This window comes from Erigeron canadensis, chromosome 8 (genome assembly GCF_010389155.1).
Source record: "Erigeron canadensis isolate Cc75 chromosome 8, C_canadensis_v1, whole genome shotgun sequence".
NCBI classification, from domain to species: domain Eukaryota; kingdom Viridiplantae; phylum Streptophyta; class Magnoliopsida; order Asterales; family Asteraceae; genus Erigeron; species Erigeron canadensis.
Window position 1 is genome coordinate 29,698,958 of NC_057768.1, and position 10,577 is coordinate 29,709,534.

The window sequence follows — 10,577 nt, forward strand, 5'->3', positions numbered from 1 at the left end:
CTACCATAAATAAAATTACATCTTTCTTTTGCATAAGAACGTGGTCACGTGGACGTAATTAAAAGTAATGCTCCTAAACATGCAACTGTCGTAGACTTATTCTTCAATCCATTTGGACGTGGTGGAGTCTTCAATCTATAAGGCTCTTGAGCATGTTGAGTTGGATTGTTGTAATACTTAGCCTAGTAACTAGGTCGTATCATCTATAGTGTTATTGCTAGTTTGACATAGTATGTTGCATTATATAAGAATATGGATTATCATTGAAAATATGAAATATGTTTTTCTTTTTAATGGTCAAATCATTAAGCTTATTGATGTGATATTATAAAAAACATTGATTTTTTTTGTTGTATGGTTGTGATCATTAAGCTTATAGATGTCATATTATAAAAAAAAAGTAGTATTTATAGTGTCTTGTGCACTTCAATATTAACGCTGTATTTATTTGATGATGAAACTTGTATGAATTATGAATCATATAAGTTTACATTATAATAATGGTAACTTATAAAGTCGTAATGACATCATTAGTATTAAAGATTTATGCATTACTTAAAGAATGAAGATAGAATTATATTATTTTGCTCGAAAGGTTTCCAAATAACATATTGAGTATATTATTAACATACACATAAACACATTGTCCTTTTCTCATAATAGAGTTATAGTCTTTAGCTCCAAAAGTTTGTATTCATGATACATGCTAAATATATTAGTAGCATACCCGTAAACATACGATATTTCTCTCGTGATTATAATTTTTTTAAGAATATGAGATGAATGATGAAAAAATGTCAACCCATAACCATGTTTAACATAAGATAAACAAAAATGGCCATTTTTAAGTATATATATCAATAAATATGAGAATCATTCATTAGTGTTAAAAGTGTTCAATGAAGTAATAAGTTTTCATAAAAATAAAATAATCATGTTAAAAAATGACCGGAAAGTGTTGAGTTATTTAATGCGTATTAATTACAAATTTAAACTATTAAAAATGGTTGCTGATTTTTACACTGCATTTTTTTATTCATTCACTGAAATAATAATAAAAAGACAATATTGTCCTCCATTATTGTTTTAGTTTGTACTCAATTTTGGCCGTTTAGTTTTTACTCGGTTTTGGCCGCCAGAAAAAATGGGGTAAAAATACTCCTTAAGATCGTGCAATCAATAATCCACCATCAAATAACCCACTAAAGGCTTTCCTCACTGCGGCGCAGTGAGGTCATGGTCATTTTATGCCGAGCATTCGGACTGCGGCGCAGTCAAGTTTACCACCCCCACTGCGGCGCAGTGGGGGAATTTTCCAGACAATTTGTTTTCCGGTTTTGAAAACACAAACTTACCTCAATCCGCTTCACAACACGCTTGAACCTGCACATTCTGGACAAAACAAATTAAAACTATCTAACGAAATTAAAAGCAATTTGACAAAACAAAATCAAACACGAGTTGCCTCCCAAGAAGCGCTTAATTTATTTACGAGTCGTGAGCTAGACTTGATCACCATTTCAAACTTGTGAATCATAAATGGGGATTTCTTCAACTATCCCCTCCTCCTGTTCCTCCTCCAAATACAATTTGAGCCTATGACCATTGACAATGAAAGACCCATTTCCATCCCTTTTAAACAATTCGACATAACCGGACGGATACACATGTTTAATTACAAAAGGACCTATCCACCTAGAAGTCAATTTCGGTTGTTTGATTTTAAACTTTGACAAGAATAACAACACTTTTGCACCAACCTTAAATTCCTTCCTACGGATCATTTTATCATGGTAAATCTTGGTCTTTTCTTTGTAAAGCTGGGAATTCTCATAAGCTCCCAATCTAAGCTCATCGAGCTCATGGAGTTGCAACAACCTAAGTTCACCGGCCTCCATCATGTCTAGGTTCAAATTTCTCAAAGCCCAATACGCCTTATGCTCTAATTCAATCGGCAAATGACAATTCTTACCGTAGAGCAACTTATATGGCGTCGTGCCAATAGGCGTCTTAAAAGCCGTCCTAAATGCCCACAAGGCGTCATCTAACTTTTTTGACCAAACCTTGGGGTTATCCCCGACCGCTTTTTCCAAAATTCTTTTCAAAGCCCTATTGGTGTTTTCCACTTGACCACTGGTCTGTGGATGATAAGAAGTTGAAAAGTAATGATGAACACCATACTTCTTAAGAACCTTATCTAGTTGATGATTAGCAAAATGTGTTCCACGATCACTAATTAAGGCTCTAGGGCAACCAAACCTACTGAACAACTGTTTCAAGAACTCAATGACTACTCCCGCGTCGTTTATAGGCAAAGCCTTGGCTTCGGCCCACTTAGACACGTAGTCAACAGCAACTAGGATGTACTGAGACTTGTTAGACGGCGGGAATGGTCCCATGAAGTCTATGCCCCAAATATCGAAAACCTCACATACCTGAATCCCTTGCTGTGGCATTTCATCCCGTTTTGTGATGCTTCCTTGGCGTTGGCAAATGTCACAGGTTTCAACCAACGTTTGGGCCTCTTTGAAGATTGTCGGCCAATAGAAACCTGCATCAAAAACCTTTCTACCTGTAACTGACAGACCATAGTGACCCTCGGTTGGCCCGTAATGGCAAGCATCCAAAATCTCTCTAGTCTCAGCTCCCGCAACACGTCTCCTGACCATACCATCTGCACAAATTCTAAACAGATATGGGTTATCCCAGTAATAATGATTAGCATCCGATATGAGCTTCTTCTTCTATTGACCCGAGAAATCATTTGGTATTTCACCTGCAACCAAATAATTAGCAATGTCAGCAAACCAAGGACCTTCATCAGAACTAGAAATGACATTCAAATATTCATCGGGGAAGTGATCCTTAATTTCCCCATCCTGAAGCTCCTCCCGGTTCGGGTCCTCCAACCGGCTCAAATGATCAGCTGCTAAGTTTTCGGCACCTTTCTTATCCTTGATTTCGATATCAAATTCTTGCAACAATAGAATCCATCGAATCAGTCTAGGCTTTGCATCTTGCTTAGAAAACAAATACTTCAAAGCAGAGTGGTCAGTGAAAACAACAGTTTTACTCAGTACAAGATATGACCGAAACTTATCAAATGCAAAAACTACCGCGAGTAACTCCTTCTCTGTAGTGGTGTAGTTTTGCTGAGCGGGATTCAAAGTTTTACTAGCATAGTAAATTGGCTTGAAATGCTTATCATCCCTTTGCCCAAGCACCGCTCCAACAGCATAGTCATTCGCGTCACACATCAGCTCAAACGGTAGATTCCAATCCGGTCCAACCATAATGGGAGAATTGGTCAACTTATCCTTCAATACCTGAAAAGCACTTAAACAAGATTCATCAAAAACAAAAGGGACGTCCTTCTCCAACAAGTGGGTCATCGGACGAGTAATCTTAGAGAAATCTTTAATGAATCTCCGGTAGAAACCGGCATGGCCAAGGAAACTACGTACCCCTTTCACATTTGAAGGTGGGGGTAACTTGGCTATCACATCAATCTTAGCCCTATCCACTTCTATTCTGGCCCTAGACACCTTATGACCTAAAACAATTCCCTCGGTTACCATGAAGTGACACTTCTCCCAATTCAAAACTAGACGAGCCTTTTCACACCTAGTCAACATCTTATCTAGGTTATGCAAACAAGACCTAAAGGAATCCCCAAAAACCGAGAAATCATCCATGAAAACCTCCATTGAGGTTTCAAGCATGTCCTGGAAAATGGCTATCATGCACCTTTGGAAGGTGTCTGGGGCATTACACAAATCGAACGGCATTCGCCGGTAAGCAAAGGTACCAAATAGGCATGTAAAAGTGGTCTTTTCTTGGTCTTTCGGGTCGATGGGTATTTGGAAATACCCGGAGAACCCATCCAAGAAACAAAAGTATGCATTTCCGGCAAGTCTTTCCAACATTTGATCAATAAATGGGAGGGGAAAATGATCCTTACGGGTGACATCATTCAACTTACGGTAATCTATGCAAACCCGCCAACCCGTGACAGTCCTAGTGGCCAAAAGTTCATTATTTTCATTTTCAATGACCGTCATGCCCCCCTTTTTGGGAACACAGTGGACGGGACTTACCCAAGAACTACCCAAGAACTGTCAGCTATAGGAAAAATTATCCCTGCATCTAAAAGCTTAATCACTTCTTTCTTAACCACCTCCTTCATATTCGGATTAAGCCTCCTTTGTCTCTGGACAACGGGCTTAGCATCATCAACAAAATCTATCTTATGCATGCAAAAATCAGGACTAATACCTGGAATGTCGGTGGTTTTCCAAGCAAAAACCCGCTTATGAGCTCTAAGCACGGCTAAAAGAAGATTCTTCTCGTCACTCGAAAGTGCGGACGAGATGACAACGGGTAAAGAGGATTTACCTGCTAAGTAAGCATACTCCAAGTGGGCAGGCAATGGCTTGAGCTCCAGATCAGTAGGGGGTACATCAACCGAGTTTGGCACCCTTGAGCTTCCATCAGCAACAACCTTTTCAAAGCTCTCATTTTCTGGAGATCTCTCATCCATATCAAGCGCCATCTCCTCTGCAAACAAATCATCATCACCAATGTCTCCGGCTCCCAAGCAAACGAGCTCCTCATCAACTTCTGTCTCCATGAATTCCTGAAACTCTTGATCCAAAGCATCATCAATGACGTCAATCCTGAAACAAGATTCATCAGTCGAGTAAGAATGCTTAATAGATCGTTCAACATTAAACACTATTCTATCCGTACCCACACCCAACGAAATTTCCTTATCTTTCACCCGGATAATAACATCCGCGGTGTTAAGGAATGGTCTACCTAAAATCAAAGGTACCTTAGTGTCTTCTTCCATTTCCAGGATCACAAAATCAACAAGAAAGACTATATGACCTACTTGGACAGTCATGTTCTCAGCAATCCCAATGGGATACTGAAAAGAGTGGTCAGCTGGTCTTATACTCATACGAGTAGGTCTCAAAATACCGGAAGCCAACTTACTCCAAACCGAGTAAGGCATCAAATTGATACTTACACCTAAATCTACTAATGCCTTACAAGTCAAAGTACGAATGGAACAAGTTATAAGAAAACTCCCTGGATCCTCAAGCTTAGGCGGAATCTGTTGATTCTGCAAGATCGCAGAACACTCAGCATTGAGATATGTCGCCTTTACCTCATCCATCTTTCCTTTGTCTGTAACAAGTTCCTTGATAAACTTCGCATAATTTGGCATTCCCTGTATCAAATCAACTAAAGGCACATTAATATGAACATTTTTAATCATGTTAACAAATTTATCATATTGTTCCTTCAATTTGGCCTTCCTGAACCGCTGTGGAAATGGAACCTTAGGCTTATATGGCTTAGCCTCGGGTGTCACTGTCGGTTCCGGTGGGGTAACCGGAGTCTTCACAGTCGGTTGATCTTCCATCATAATCTCCTCATCAACATCTTCAACTTCTTCATTTCCTGTATCCTGCACATCTGAAACAACAACATTAGGATTAGGAGGAGGGGCATAGGATCTACCTGTACGAGTAGTAATGGCCTTCGCTTGCTCCTGACGAACAGGCGGTGGAGTGTACTTCTGACCACTGCTGGATCCTTGATTCTGCTTTGGATTCTGCTGAGTGTTACTAGGCAAAGCACCCTGGGGCCTAGTTAGAGCAGCCATCCTACTTTCAAGATCCTTAAAGTTAATATCTTGATTCTTGGCATTCATCTCCACCTTGCCATTAATCATGTCTAGCCTCTCACTCAACTCCCGAGTATCCTCCCTTATGTTCTGGATACTTGTGTTTGTCTCAATCTGATTACTCATCATCTGCTTCATCATCTCTCTCAGCTCGGCATTAGGATCGGTAATAGAAGAGGAGGAACCCGATCCTTGACTTTGCTTAGTCTCCTGCTGCTGTGGCTGACTTTGATAGTTGCTTTTTTGCCACCTGTTACCAGAAAAACGAGAAGTATTAGCAGGAAAAGAAGAGTTATAGGAATTGTTACCTGATGACCGATTCTGAAAACCGGTGTTCCTCTGAAAACCTCCTTGCTGGTTCTGAACAAAGTTGACATCTTCAGGTCCCCGGTTGGGACACTCTTTGGAATAGTGTCTCCACAATGGTCACATCCATCAGCTAGCACTTTCACATCTCGCTCTATATATCCAAATCTCGCTTCTTGGTTAGCAAAACCTTTATCCATCCTTGCCGATAAAGCTTGAATCTCATCAATTACACTAGAACTATTGCTTCCATCGGCCCTTGCAACCTTGTTTTGCTTGAATCGGCTCTCATTCTTCATAAACCTCTTATCATCCATGGCCGCATTATCCTTCACCATTCGCTCCAAAATGTCAAAACCTTCATTTGGAGTAATCTTGCTAAAACTCCCACCAAAAGCATATCCCATTTCTCTTTTAGAAGCCTTGGTCAATCCATCAAAGAACAATTCAACAAACTTCTCCTTGGTCAATTCATGACCCGGACAATTCCTCAACATCTCTTTAAAGCGGATCCATGCATCTACACATCTTCCCCATCTTCTTGCATGAAAGACCTAATCAAGTTCTCCAATTGCCTTTGAGTTCTAACCGAGTAAAACTCTCCGATAAAAGCTTCCTTGAGTTGATCCCAAGTTGTAATTGAATTCTCGGGAAGATCATTAAACCAATCATCGGCTTCCCCGGTAAGAGTGATAGGAAAAGTTTCAAGTTTCACGGCATTCATTTGGTTTTGGCCATATTGGTAGAGCCGTGCCAACTTCTCAAACCTCTCCAAGTGCTTATGTGGATCCCACTTCTTCTTTCCATCAAACTTTTGTTCCTCAATACTCTTTAAATGATTCGGTTTCAAATTAAAGTTTTGATCGACCGCCGGTGTTCTAATGGCAGAACCACGAGCCGAAGGAATATTGCGGGCTCGGTCTCCATACTTGATATCATTCGGATCTCTTGGTGGATTGTCACCCATCTCTTCTTTTACAAGTGCAAGGTCAAAGAATTCCTCAAGAAAGAAGCCTTCTTCGTCCGAATCCGGTGGTGTTGTGTAATTGATCCTACGTCTAGGTGGAGTTTTCAGTGGACTAAAAAGAGGTCTCCCCGAAGAACGCAAAATCATCAACTATTAAAGTATCCTGCAAAACACAACTAACACCACACGTCAAATGCACCTGTGATAGTTCAATAAAACAAGTCTAAACTAATAAAGCAAATAACTTCCTCACGCGTGAGGAAGGATCAAACCACTAAATAAACAACTAATTTGGCACACAATCCCCGGCAGCGGCGCCAAAAACTTGATGTGCAAAAATCGAGCTTTAAATTTATAAACTAAAACTACCCAAAAACTCACTACTACGCACTCACGGGCAGTGGACCCGATTGTTTGTAATTTAGTTAAGAGGTAAGTCTGAGTTCGTTCTCAGGGACTGTGAAATGATTAGTTGTTTGTTAAATGGTTTGGAAAACAGGTGTTGCTTCGAAATTCCCCTTTGACAATTAAATAAGTTGATTTGCAAGATGATTGCATAAATTTAAAAAACAAGTTCAGACAATGTAATTAAAAGTCATCCACCTTGACTTCCCTTGACTTCAAATGTGATTGCATTTGATGAAGAACAAATTCTCTAGAGTTTAAAAGATAGTCGTGACAAGATTACACTACTCACGTGGTACCACCAACCGTGAACAATTATCGAATCACCTAACTACTATTCGAATTACCCAAGCCGGTACCACCAAGACCAAGACAATCCTCCTAATAATCAGTTTTATTGACTCTCAAATTATCAATTGAACCTATGTGACAATAACGTGGTACCACCAACCAATATTAATCACGTTGACAAATTTAATCTCTTCTTAAAATGATATTCACTATCATACCATGAACTAGTGATAATTACTTATAGACAAGTAACCGTTTTAAAATCACATACACATTCAACTGGTACCACCAACGAAGAATCATATGCAACCAATATCGAAATTAATTAATGAAAAGAATTAATATCATCAAGATCACGGAACAACGATAATTAAATAAACCCTTTTGAATTAAAAATATAGCAATCACATTATCCGTCTCGTTTCATCAAGGTGGATGATTAAACAGTTAGCTACTCATAATCAATTCAAAATAATCAATGAAATAGAAAAGAAACATGATATACCAATTGTTTGAAGAAAATAAATTGCAAGACAATAATGTAGATATGATCTAGATGGGTGCCCGTAATGTCTTCGATGAATCCGCCTAAGTGAAACACTTGATTGGAGAAGGAAGAATCCCGATAGAGCAGCTCCTAGAAAGAGTTTGAATGCCTTGAAATTCGTGCCTAGGGTTTATATTTATACCCCTTCAAAATCTGATGCAGAAACAAGTCAGGATGTGTTCTCCCGTGCACCCACTACGGCGCAGTAGGGTTGAGCCTTCCCTCACTGCGACGCAGTGGGGTGATCTTGACTTTGACTTCGGCTGACTGCAGCGTAGTGGTTCGCGTGATCACCACTGCGGCGCAGTATGATTCCACGGCCTCTTTTCTTCTTCAACAGACTGCGGCGCAGTCTTTCTGTTGCCATCCCCACTGCGGAGCAGTGGGGTTTTTTCCATTTATTTCCGTGGATCAGGACTGCGGCGCAGTGAGCTTGTGCCTCCCTACTGCGGCGCAGTCCAGAGCTTGTACAGGACCAACTTGTTTCGGTCTCGATTACTTGCTAAGTTCTGCCGTCTCGTCCATTCAAATCGACTTTCATTATCATAACGTATTTCCTGGCCAATAATCAACCGAAAATGTATTGAATTTAAAAGTATTTTAAAGATAGAAAGTTGAAAAGATGGAAGATGTAGTTTGTTTTAAAGTGGAGTATAGATATAGATAAATATGGTTGGAAAATAATTTAGAGATATTTTGAGTAGATTTAGTGTGTAAGTAGAAAATGTGTTAAAAATTATGGGTATTTTTAGGTATTTTAAAGATAAAAAATTGAAAAGAGGGGAGAGTTATTTTGTTTTATAGTGGAGTATAGATTTTGTTTTACCCGAAAATGTACCATTTTAGTTTGTGACGGTCAACAAAGAAATCAACATGCAACTGCAGACAATAGAACTAAATTGAATGCAGACACTAAACTTCCATTTTTAATAAGAACATGCACGTCTTTATGCCAACATGGATCTTGTATGGCTTAATTGTGAGAGCGATCAAGACATAGTAGAGTCGACAATGGTGGTGTGAATATTAATATTCGAATAGGTTCGTAAATAAGTGGAGTAACTCATATCATCCAGTTGTGGCCTACACATCTGGTAATCTAGTAGTAGAATGATGAAAGCGAAACATATTTGTATGTTGTAGTGGCTTAAATGGATGTAAGATTATACAATGGTCTAAAACGGACATTTGAAAAATTAGTTTGTTCATTTTGAGTTTTGACCACAAACCCAATGAATATGGATAGTCTGCCTGCCCCAACAAGATATTGAGAAAATATGTTGGTCAAAAGTTCAAAACTTAAATGGAAACCAGAAGTTGTCAACTAAATTTGTAGATATCCATATTGAGATATGGATTAAATAATGAGTAATTTAATTATTGGATGTCACAATAGTGCTTCAGACAATGTGGGCAAAGAGATGTTCCAATCACAGACCACTAAAGTTGTTTCAAATGTTGGCACCCCATAAGCAATATAGAAGCCTAAAGACTGATAACATGCATTCCAAGATGCTAACCTATTCTTGAGTTTGTAACTAGCCATTTGGGAACAGTTCCATGACTTTCACATGAGCGCAATTAACTCGTCGTAGATATTCATGAAAAATTAGATATATTGTGTTACAAAGAAGCTCGTAAGTAACCGAAACAGCACAAGAGATTGTGCTACAAGGGTTGGACAGGTTAAATCCTTCCTGCCAGAGATGATAAAATGGGTTGTTTGGGTCGGATTGGGTAATGGGTCAAAAACGATTAAAGCTTCAAATGCACAAGTCAAATGCTCAATGAGAAATATCAACAATTATCGAAATCAATTTTATATTTGTATACGTAAACAGATAATATCAAACAGAACTTCTTTTACTAAAAATATTGACTATACAACAAACTAATAAACAATACAAGTAAACTATAAATTTTATTAGCGTATATAAAAAATAGTATAAAGAAAAACAAAAAATTAGTCAAATCGTGCATCATGCACTACTATTAGAATATATACACCTATGTATAGATTTTAGTCCATCATTTATTGATTCCATAACAAGATTAATGTGAAACTAAGTAATAGTTTGAACACCCCTAATTTATTTCTAATAAATATTACCAAACAAGAAGCTCTAAGACACCCCAACAAGAAACTCTGCTACAACTACAAGGTTTTGGCTAGGTTGACTTTCCTGCCTAGAGATGATTGTATGAGTCGGACTGGAAAATGGGTAAAGGGTGTCAAATGGACACGTTAAATTAGCAATCTTGGTGCAAACCAAGGTCTCTTAGATACCTAAGAATGAGTCATGATCAATATACTTTGAAGCTTAAAGCATACCATGAAAAAAGATATCAATTATAAAAATGAGCTA